At 39.3% G+C, this 12171-nt stretch overlaps 1 long non-coding RNA gene across 1 annotated transcript; it reads left to right on the forward strand.

Moving 5' to 3' along the window:
- The first annotated feature begins 7838 nt into the window (after window positions 1-7838).
- LOC147757216 (uncharacterized) lies at window positions 7839-10860 on the forward strand. Its single transcript, XR_015320510.1, has 2 exons — window positions 7839-8274; window positions 9176-10860. It is a non-coding gene; the product is annotated as an uncharacterized LOC147757216 (long non-coding RNA).
- The last annotated feature ends 1311 nt before the right edge of the window (window positions 10861-12171 follow it).

Raw genomic sequence — 12171 nt, forward strand, 5'->3', positions numbered from 1 at the left:
GACGGTGCTTCTTGTCCGAGCAACTTCTGTTGGCAGTTTTTAGGCCTGTGACAACTTTACCAAGGGAAAGTCGGGAAAAACACATACTGTAAAGCCACCGTAAGTGCTTCCATCAGGCCAATAAAAATATGTTTGAGAGTTCTACTTATCCATTATTATCTCGTCGAGCAAGTCCACTCTGCCTGAAGATGGCAACTTGTCGTTAAAGGCTTTCATTTTATGTAAACAACCTGATGAGCTGCTGCAACCGTGTATGTCTATTTGAAATATTAACTATTGCATACTCAGACCCAGCGGAGAAGAAACCTGTTCTCGTACAAAATAATTGCCCTATGACAGTACATCAGGTTTCGTGGAGGAGCATCGAATTTGCCTAAAAGTGGGTGCGCCAGGATGAAGTTCGAAATGAATCCGTGTTAGGCGTTCTCGGAGGCGCAAGTAGTGAGAAGGCCGCATGCCTCGGAAGCAAAAGCCTCACTGACGCAAGCATTCAACTTACTCAATTTCAAATTAAACGACTCACACACAAAATTCGACTAATATAAAAGCGATCTATTCGAACACTTGCCAAGCTCATTTCGGACGGCCGCATTGACTAATTATGATAAACACACTCAGGACTAATGGCCTTTCTGTCCGCCGTACAACATATTGATCTTCTATTCCTAAGTGAGATTTTAGTATTCCTGTTAGCTAGGCCAGATTAGGAAAGTGTCGACCGTTCGATGAATAATCGATGAATCTATTCCGCTTAACAATGTTTTTCATTATACACACCGTTGTCCGTCCAGCAAATTTTGACGCTCTACAAAGGGTCGATTTGAGCGTGACAAATAACCTGTTTCTTGTAGCTCTATTATATTAACTGGTCATTCTCCATTTGCAGACCCATGCTAAGCACCTATTCAAGCGGCCGTTACGCAGGATCAGCGGTCTCAAGGTCACCGCGGTGTCAAAGACTAGGTATCGGATAGAAAGGGCCCATATACACACACATAGTTGACTCGTTTGTCCACTAATAATAAGTGACTCGATGCGCTAAATGACGCATAGCCATAAGACTAAGTGGAAATACTAAATAGACAAGCTTTTGCATCATTCGATCGCTGGGCTCTCAAGCCGTCCATTCACAAACGTTCGCTCAAGCATTAGCAATGAGACGCGCTCTACCATGCGAGTACCCGCATGGTGGCGCTTGCCAAGTAACATCTATGATCAGATCGCTTGATATGAGCGCAAAACTGGAACTGCAAATCTTAATCGAGGGTTGACGCAGTACCGTTTTGCTCATCGCCCATTATGGCGGGCCAGACTTTGCCTGTTCTATTTTTGCCTGAGATGCTGCAAATGGCTGATTTTCAATTGGCGAATGCGGAGTAGATGATTCTACAATCTCAAACTCAAAGCTCTAGAAAAACCAGTTCCGGTGGCGTCGACGAGGTGATATGATGACATTTTGAATTATAAAAATCAAACTAAACAAGATGACTTATTTTTCCTCGCAGCACTGAATTGCGCGTTTTCGTATCTATGAATCTTACCGCTGTTGGGTAAATTCGTACTATACTGTCCTACAAAGCTTACTTGTTTCCAACAACAAACCATCACAGCTTGTATTAGGGCTGAACGAAGCAATACGTACTAGCCTACTCAAGGCAATAGTCGATTTTCTGGTCAAACGGTCCTTCGTAGCGTTGACCGCAGTATGAAGTCATTAAATGTATAATAACTTGAGCTTGCTAGAAAAGTTCTTTTCTTTATCACGGTGGTGCTGATATCTAATTCTCTGGTAGCGCATTTTTTTTATAGACGTGAGCGTCACCGTGTAGTTTTACATTTATTAGTAAAGTTTGATTTCGTTACGTAGCACATTAGAGGTAATACATGACGCAGAGTCAATGGCTTCTACCATAACTAATTTATATTTGGTCCAGTCTGTAGGTAAAAGGCGTTTCTAGGGGGTTCACTACGTATGTGCAATTGTACATTAATCGTTTGGAATAATTTTTTAGTAGTAAGCTACTGAGCTTGAACTACCGGGTTACATGCATGGTGTGATTAGCCAATATTATTCTATTGAGGGGAAGGCGAAGCTCGATAGGCCACTCTGTTCTTTTCAATCAGACAATGTTAATTTTAAACTTAGTGCAACTTGCATTGCTGGATTTTTGTTTGATTAAGTATTCAATGATACCCTATATGAGAGATATTTTCAGTATTTTACGTTTTTTCGAATTTCTTTCAAATGTTAAACTAAGCAAACGACCAGCTTGAATTTCTGCAACGGTTCGGCCTGTCTCGGAGCTACATCTCCAAAAGCAGACTGAATAAGTTACATTTAATGGAAGTTATTATATTAAGCCCTATCAGAGGATCACTTTGGAGGACATAGCGGTTAGGACACGGCAAAACAGTATGAACCACTCTATCTCGAGCATGTATCACAGCGGATATTGTCTTATAGAAAAAAATTCCCAGAGGTCTTCGGGTACAATCCTGAGTAATAGGAATGACTATGTATTAAGTCGAAGCAAGGCATTGTATTTCCACGTCCCTTGCAACTGTCGTTGTTATTAAGAGCGAGTTAAATGAGGCTGTCTTTTAAACAAATTTTAATCACTTTGGTAGCATGACGCATCGTTCCGATAAGATAATGTCGCCGACATATGTACAACGTTTAGGATTATTACGATTATTTGGCACAGATAATTACTTTTGCACGTATTATACATAGCCACGATCGTACGACAAATTATTCAAGTTTGAAGAACGGCGCGTACGTCGTTACTATACTTTCAATGCATAGAGCCGCCAGTGCTTGAGCCGTTCAAAACTCGACTTCATACTTCAGGGCAAAACTTCATGTCAAATCATTGCAAACAAATTGTGATTTTCCACCTGCCTTACTTAACAGCTAAATGATTAGAAAGCATCGTCTTTTCTAGCCATAGTCGCAGTGTTTCCTTGAAAGAAATCACTAGTGGCCAGTATACAGCTTCATCTCTAGCACATATCATCTCACCTTGTGGGACTGTACCGGCCAAAAACATAGATACCTTCAACTGAAATTTCTTCGAAAATTATATAATTGTAGTCGTTTAATTTAGACCACTTAATTTAAGAGTCACTGATAAATATACCGATGCCATTTCGTTTTTCTGGTACCGGTCAAATTAACAAGAGCGTTAAGCAAATGTTAGTCCGTATCGCCCCACCTTTCCCTATATATATATATATATATATATATATATATATATATATAACCTTTTATTCAAAATCGAATAGAATGAAGAAGTTTTCAAACTTTTTAGGCTTTAGCTGCATTCGGTTGCCTTAAGACGATACAGTTTGGAAACACAAAAAAATCACCGAAAGTTGATACTGGAACAACGTTCAGATGTTTTGTTGTTTGCGAACGTTATTTATCGAATGTAAGTTAGAATGAGGGCAAAGGTAGTGTACTTCCCTACCTAGTACTTATATTAATTGAACTTCCGTAACATTTTCAGTGGGTGTAAGAACGCTTTGGAAAGAAACGAATCCCTTCTCGTATTTATAGCTTTCACTTGAGATCATTGGCGGCCTTATGCACATCTAAATCCGGTTGTTATAAGAAGAATCTAACATAGACGTCCCACGTGGGACTGAGCCATAGTACAGACCCTATGACCTGATAGGATCTGTTGCCTCGTTGAATCGAATGCCACTAGGGCTACATTTGTGTGAGTACCGTATACTACTTCTCATAATGATGCTCATATAGATATACAAATCTGTCTGTACAATTTACTTGTATTGTATTGGAAGGTTAAACATAAACCTTTCGAACGCGCCCTGAAAGTTCCTTACGTTGAAGTTAATTAAAGATTTCGTACTCTCCGCTGAATGACTTGTTGAGTACACTCTAAAACTTCAAAGCTAGGTCATGCTCAATTCACAAAAAACACCTACGTATTTCCTTATATTACGAGAAAATCACAGCTTTTGCTGTACACCGATAATAAGAGAGTGCGCACACGGGCAGTAACGACAAAAAGCAAATTAAGGGTGCTCTGTAGCAACAGTGTCAACCGACGATGTGTAAACAGAAGCCAAGGATGATCATCTTCTAAATGAAGTGACAATGCAAACGATAATGCCCAGCGAGAATTATGGGCGGTTGAAGAGGGAAGGCATAGAAGAAGGGAACTGAAGATCAGACCGCATGGTCCGCCCGTTGGCCAGCGCTTAGGAAAGGTCTGAGATTAACAAGAATAAGTAACAAACGTTTAATGTAAGGAAATCTACCGAAGTAATATTTAGTGAGTCGTAGTGTAGCGAGGTGATTCTTGTACCACGTACAACCTATGTGTATTCTCCTATGTTTTGTAGAAAAGATCATTCGTTCACGTGATGACGCGGCGCTGACGTGTTTGCCTGCTATACTCCGAAACGCGTAATTGTATACGTTGGAAACGGGTGTCGACACGCTTCGTTTTTTGCTGAACGGTACCAGCCATTTAAAGCAAACTCGAAACATTTACTTACGAAATCAAAATACACAGATCAACAAAATCATCTCGGTCAGAGCACACACATACACGCCTTGCCTTCAAACAGGCTTAAAAAGTATTCAAATGAGGACTTTACACAATTCTACTCAATCTAGTCAACGGCTAAATTTTGGTTTTGTACAGGCTCAAAATTTGCACATATGAATACAAAAAGAAAATCTTATTCTTGCAGGCTAACTTGAACCGCTTTGAAACGCCCAGTGCCGGTACTAATGATCGGTGCTTATCAAGCTGCGTTCCATTCCCCAGTCTTAAATCAATTAAAGATAATATACATGTGTAAATACAATTGCGAATAAGGAAAATAATAGATTTAGCAGCGAGCGGCAGTAAGTCCTACTTACACGCGACCACTCGTTGCTTTACCAGTCGTTTAATCGTAGGCATGATTCTATAGTAGAACCTTTCTGCGTATAGCAGGGTTTGGCCGCCGTTAATAAGCCAAGATTTCATTTTGTTGTAGACATGTGCTATATGCTCTCCTCTGCTCTTACTGTCTGACACTTAATCTCCTAAGTCAGCTATGCATGAAAGAGTCTTGCTGCGGAATGCCCCCACAGCTATTCAACCATGTACAACTACGTCGTCCTGAAAAGTGAAGGGCAACGAGCCTCTGTAGCTCGGTACGAAGATGAAGTAGCATTCCGGGCAGTCGACTATATTGTGTTCATCTCTGGAAAAGAGGAAGAGTTCGAGAGTCTTCATGCGCTTTCTTTTTTCCTGCCTTTTCCGCTCTTAGTCGTATTTCCCCTTTCACTGATACTTCTAAACGCCTGAGGTTTCATCGTGGAAGAACAACCTGCAGGCCATTTGACTTTGTTCCGTTCCGGTGTGTCTAAACCGAGATAGCTAATGTTCATAGCATTTGCAAATACCGTTTCTACTGACCGTGACGCTAACGGTAACACTCATGTGCAGGTTCTGATAGTTAAAAACGTATATCTAAAATAATATGCTTTTTAAGAAGACAGATTCGCTAAGGCGGGCGGAGTGGGTTCAGTTCTGCAAATGTTCATTGAGACTACGATACATATGAAAATCACAGGCTAAACACGATTAGTAGACAATGGGACATTTTGAAAATCTGAAGTTTACACTTTACAACAAAAAAAAGCTTTTATATATTACTATTTATTGCGAGGGCTTGTGAAGCTCACGCGATAGATCTTTTATATATGTATATAAAAAGAAGAAACAAATGCCCTCAGAGCAGAAAGATGGCGTAAGCGCACAATTACTTTGCATAGCTCACCGAACCATCTGTAATCACCTCAGGCAGCTTCTTATAGGGGTAATAGAGGTTTAGTAAGTTTCATAACAGATCTTCCCACGGGCCTCCATCTGGTCCATAGTCAAGCTTTGTTAAATAAGAGCGTATCAAAAACACGTTCGCTAGCGATATTCTAGGCCCCGGAACCGCTCGAAATAAAGCTAGCTAATACACCAATTTCCCGAATTGGCGCTATCTCGACATTTGCCAAAGAAATGTACTGTCTAGAAAAGCCCGTATAACCGTAGACGGGGTCGCGTTCAAAAATCATCAAGGCTATTTTTATATAGCCGAAAAACCCGCTTTTATAGCAGTCACCAGATAGTATTTTGGGATAAGTGGGTGCGGGTGGTTAGAATCATCTCACTAAAGGGGTTTTTCTTGCTTGCTTACTTGAGTATAGCAAGCGTCGGCACTCACGCAAATGACATATCGTATGCCTATGCGATTCTTCATTAAAAATTAGGCTGTTCCTAATAGAACTGCTCGATAAGTCAGCCTGCTTCAGAGTTTTTTTTCTAGGTATAAAGTCATATACTAGAGGGCTGTTTATAGCGAGCGGCCCCTTTAAAAGTTGTCGAAGCAAATGCAAGTTTAACTAATGAAGTCTTTAATAGGAGCGTTGTATCTCATACCTTTCGTGTAATGAAGGCCTACGCGTAGAATTTGCACGCTCACGGTGAGATATATCGTTAAATATAATTGCAAAGCTCTCTAAAAAGACAACACTGTTTTAGAAATTACAGTCGGAGAATTTTGGTAGCAAATAATTGTACGTATGTGTGAAAAAAATCACAATTGCTTATTGAGAGACACAATAATGAGGAAAAACGGAAAAAGCAGATACAAAAAATGCGTTAGCTTGTCCCAGTACGAGTTTTTTTTCCAATACGAGTAGAAAATGTCCGCAATTTCCATACATAATACATTTATGGTTTACTCTTAAAGAAGATGCGGTACATTTCGTCTTTCATTGCTCCTGTGTACGCACATGTCTCGTATAGGTACGTTTATATCTTCCTGATGTACGCGTACAAACCTGGTAGAATGCCGGTACACGGTACTGTAGAGACAGCGATGATTGGCGTTACGACGATTGAAGCTAAAAGCTATCTGAGAGCAGCAGTACTCATACCCTATGATCGATGACGTCGGCTACATTAAAATTGCTTGTCGATGTCTCTATTTGTGTATCTATCTATCTGCCGGTTTTTTCGCCAGTTGCTTTTGCTGATGCTTCTTACTGTTTCTGTAGTAACTACCGCTGCTACTTCATCAGAGCCTATCATGGTGAGTCGTTTTGGATGCCTACTATTCATCTGTGCAGCAGTGGCTATGCGAACGAGGGCAATAACATGAGTTGCTGTAATTACAACTTGCAACAGGAGGGGGCAGCTCAAATCGAGCAATTGGGGATGTGGCATTTTAGACGCGTCTAGCGTGACTAAACAAGCTACGTTAGCTCTTGCGTGGAAGGATGAGAAGTATATAACGAGGAAGCTCGGGGTGCGATCTACGGGTTCTGTCGGTTGGGTATGGGATTGATTGACTCGATGTCGTCGTTGTTGTCCTTTCCTCCTATGGAAAACACCTTCCTGCTTTAGTTCTAGTTCCGCCACAGAGCCCATGTCTGTATTCAAGACTGGACAAAACAGGAAAAGATAGGTGTTGTTGAAAGAGTGCAAAGTTGACTGGTGGGGTAACTCATCGTCATCCTAATTTCATCTTTTGGGGTGTAAGTAAGAGAATTACTGCTTTAGAGCTTTAAAGCGACCCCCAGTTTACAGCCACTCGTATACTACCGCTCCGAACGACTGTGAGAAATGTTATAAAGGGCCGATTATCTAGGTCATTACACAGCGTTATTAAGTAGCTGGAAACGCCTTTGGAACTGCTTTTTTTGGCAATATATTCTAACATTCTATCTTGGGAAGGGGGCTAAAAAGAGGCGAGTTTCACAATCTTTATGACTAACATTTTGTTTTAAACTCAATCACGGCTTGGATTGCTCTACCGTTAGGAAATGTGTCATGTTGAGTGAAACGATGTCCTAGAAATCTAGGTTGACCCAATAGCCCCGTTCGTAACCAAACGAAAGATGTTTCTACTCTCTGAGCTATTCTATTCGTCAAGGCGAATTCGAAAGTGATCAACTCGGCTTGTTGATACGGGATTACGATCCATATGTTTGCTGGCATACAAAAATATCTATTAGTATTTTAGGCCGGATGACTAATATAAACATTGCTGACATAACTCAAAAAGAATGTCCTACGAATTGTTCCTAAACTACCTTGCACGAAATCACGCCGATCCGACAGGATACAGCGAAAGTAGAAGTGACCGCTTTGTGACTCTAAAGCCGTAATCATCTGAAAGCATCTTTTTCGTTGGATATATGTTAATCACCAACTTGATTAATATTCAAATAGACCAATTCGTCATGGTACAGTAAGATCCGCACCGCATCGTGCGGTGTTTTTTTTTTATTTAAATTTATCCGTTAAAATATGAAAAATATGTTTTAGTATCAACCCTTATCGACCGGTGGATGTCGATAGCTAGTCTCGTGCTAAACCGCGCTGGTTTGGCGGATTGGACGTTTACACCGTATCCAACAAAAGTTATCAACGAAGAAATTCCACCAGTGCGATCCTTTAAATCGTTTTGTGAAAAAAAAAAAAATTTAGATAACCCTAAACAAATTCTACTTAGCGTTATTGTTTTATGTTAAGCTGATTTTCGATTTTTACTACTGGATAATTACTGGATAGTTAAGAAGGGCTGTAGTCGTTGATGTCCCTATACCTGTTAGCCTTACGAATAATCCAGGACCGCTTCGTAATCTACTCCTTTAGAGGACTGTTATATGCAAGCCAGGACTGCAGTTAATCAATTTCGTAAAATATTGCAATCGTATAACCACAGTTCGATGCGCCTTCTTTAATAAGACATGTTATGATGTTTAGATAAGTTTTTGCTCTTTTAATTGATTTCCAATACTAGTCGTGTTGCATTGATGTCTCCCCCATGTAAATGGGCTAATTCGATGGCACCCGACAGCAGGAAGTGATTCGTATTCGGTTAAGCAAAATAACCTTAAAACAGCTTAAAAAACCTTAACAGCTGTAAAAGGATCAAATCTGATTTAGACTAATAGTTCAGACTGCCTAGCTCAAGGGCGTGTCATACACAGGGCCGTTGGCCGGTCGGGTCACTTTTACCCAAAACCATGTATATTTTTTTAGAGTAGATGAGAATTATGTAAGTTAAAAACGTTGAATTATGGATGTCGCAGTTCATCGTGTTACACTGTAATGTTCGTTTAATTACCTACTTCTCGTGTTTTTAGAGTTAAAGATGACGTACAGCCTAAAGCGTTGAAGGCTCCGAAGTATCTACTACAGACAGCCGATTACCAGTTGGCCTGAACTCCCCGCGGCCTTGATGTTGACCGCAATCAAAAATGCTCACACATTGACGGGTTCCAAGTAAATGAATCTTGCACGCTATACAACTGAATTGATAAAGCATTCTGTTCTTAGCGTTGAAGTAGAATTCCAGTAGCATCGGGCTGCAGGCTATATGAAATACCAATAAGGTACCTTTCACGCGAGAACCAACTATCTAAACCTACTCAATAAGAACCTAGAGGAAAAGCCAGGTCCCATATAACTGCGCGTCCGATGCGAAACTGGAACACAAATTTATAACCACCGTAACACCTACGAATGACTAAAAAAAAATACGTTTTCTATATTTTCACAGCAAGCGATTACTTATAAACTTGTGCTAAAATAACTATTTTCTATGTAGTCATTTTTCAGCAGATTTTTCGCTAGAGATAACCTAGAGGAAATTTCTAAAATTGAATAAAGTTCTAAGTGGTCATTTTAAAACAAATCGCGCTAGAAAGTTCATGCATCGATGCTGAATACACGTATTGTTGTCTTTGACATCTTCAATAGTGGTGTTTTCTCTAACTAGTGTTTCATCAGATATATTTAACTGTTCGAATCGAATTACGGCATATAAGAGTGAACAAATAAACTGGTATTATTTGTTTTTTTAATAAGTACATAAATGCTACATAAAAAAAAGTTGCGCAACGCTTATTACATCTGGTATCTAGGGTAAGGCTTTGTTAAATGGCGTAAGTTTTCGATTATTCTTCAAGAGAGCTTGAGTGCAACTTAGCATACTTAATAGTATTCTGCTACTAATGGAGCTAGGATTATTCATACGAAGGCCTGCGTAGCAGCTCTATACAATTGCCTTCAACCTTCACGCCATAATCACTGAAGCTTTCCCGTTAAAGAAGCTATGTTGAACTAAAGAAGCTATAAACTCTGTTGAATCTTGATAAAAATTAAGACGTTGAACTTAAGAAATGAACAGTTAAAGAATAAATGTGATTGTTATTTAATTAGGTGCGATTCACGTATTGTGCCTCGAAATAAACGAGATTGTACCTTCCAAGTTGAAACAGTTCTATAGACACAAATAGATTATTTTCGGATAAGTTACAGTTTTATATGAAAAAGCACGTTTTTTTTTTTTTTTTTATAGAAGGAGATTGTTTTGCTTTTTGTAATAATCGAATTTCAGTAAACTATGATTTGTGACATGTATTTCGGCTAGGAAATCGGATACAGCTAAAACACATTATATTACACAATAAGGGGATAAAACAATGACCTTTGCAATGGTATACACGAAACGAGCATTATTGAGTTGAAGTTCTCAAATATAATAACAAACACATGTTATTTAGAATTTTCACTTCAAACTTGTTCCTAGATAAAAACCTTTAGATAGCTAGCTAACTTTCCATTATAACGATCTTGAACTCAAGTTACTGCAGATTATTTTCAATAGCTAAGCGAACGCAGGGTTTGCTCTGTCCATTGTAGCGGATAATCGAAGGAAACGCACCATATAACTTTAAAAACTAGATGACTACAATCCGATATGCCATTTACTAGGTAATTATTGTATTAAATTGATCTTAATAAATATTGGGTTGTTGAAAAAGTAGTGACCGTTCTTAATTGACAATTTAACTTATATTTTGAAATAATATTACTAAAATAAATCTACGTCATCTTTATGGTTGGCCTTTTGTTATTATTCTAATAACAGTATATCACCATTTCTGTAGAACTTTGGTGGCTCTTGGGCAGAAAATACGACAAGCGATTTTTGTACCCCTACATCGAAACTGAATGAACACCATTATGGGGATTCTGAGATGACAGTCCAATGAGATAAGGTCCGCGCTATAAGGTGGATGCATTAAAATTTTTGATCTCTCACCTTTTACCAGCTAGCTAAAGATGTGTGTGGCCTAGCACCGTCATAGTGCAAAACGACGTTTTTTTTTTTTGTTCGTTAGTCCGGTCGATTTTTTCAGTGGTCAGCTGTAAACTTGTTTACTACTAACAGTAGAGATCCGAATGAACTTTTTCGCCAGTCGACAGCAACTCATAACACGATTGCCTTCCTATCGCACCGAACACATAACATAATCTCCTGTGACCTCGGTCTAGGCCTTGAGACAGGTTGTGGAAGTCCTTTTTTTTATTCGCGCATAATTCGTTATTTACATTGAACCAGTTTAGAAATGGCTAGGCTTCTTTGTGTTTTTGTGGGATTTCGAAAATGAAAACACGATGAAGTGAATTGTTCTGCATTAATTCGTACGGCGCCCAAAGGTCAAGCTTTTTTTGTAGACCCTTTTAAGCAGTTTAAAAGTGTCTAGTGGTAAATGCTTAGTTTCATGGTGAAGGCCTAGCTACTGCTCAATTTTTGTAGTAATCTCATCAACTTTTCCTATCATTGGTCGACCATTACAATGATTTGAATCTTTCGCATTGGACTTTTTAGAACGAAAGCAACAAAGCCGTCTTTGGGCCGCTTCTTACGATGATGCATCTTGACTTACATTATGAGCATAGGCAGCGTTTGTGCCTCTATCGTAATAAAATTGTAATATATAGAAAAATTTTGCAGACATTTTACGCATTTTCACTCTATCTTCTTTCCTCTAGTACCGTCAAATCTTGGCTTTCAAATGGCGTCAATGCCGACTTGACGTCACTCATACTAGCTCAGACACGCGACATTAAAGTGATTTAGCTAGAGAAACGTTCAATACCCTTTTGACGACACAACGCTTACTTGTAAGCATGACATTATTTTAAGTACAGAATAATCATACGGGTGAGTAATTGGGAACCCTCGCGATATCCTTATTTAGGTGAAGGAAATTTGTGCAAAGACTTACAGGGACAAGCCTGAGAAGTAAATCCATTGTGTTCGCAGCTTTTGTCCAGTTTGTTGGTTTAA

The sequence above is a fragment of the Varroa destructor genome, unplaced genomic scaffold (assembly GCF_002443255.2).
Source record: "Varroa destructor unplaced genomic scaffold, Vdes_3.0 BEIS01000002.1, whole genome shotgun sequence".
NCBI classification, from domain to species: domain Eukaryota; kingdom Metazoa; phylum Arthropoda; class Arachnida; order Mesostigmata; family Varroidae; genus Varroa; species Varroa destructor.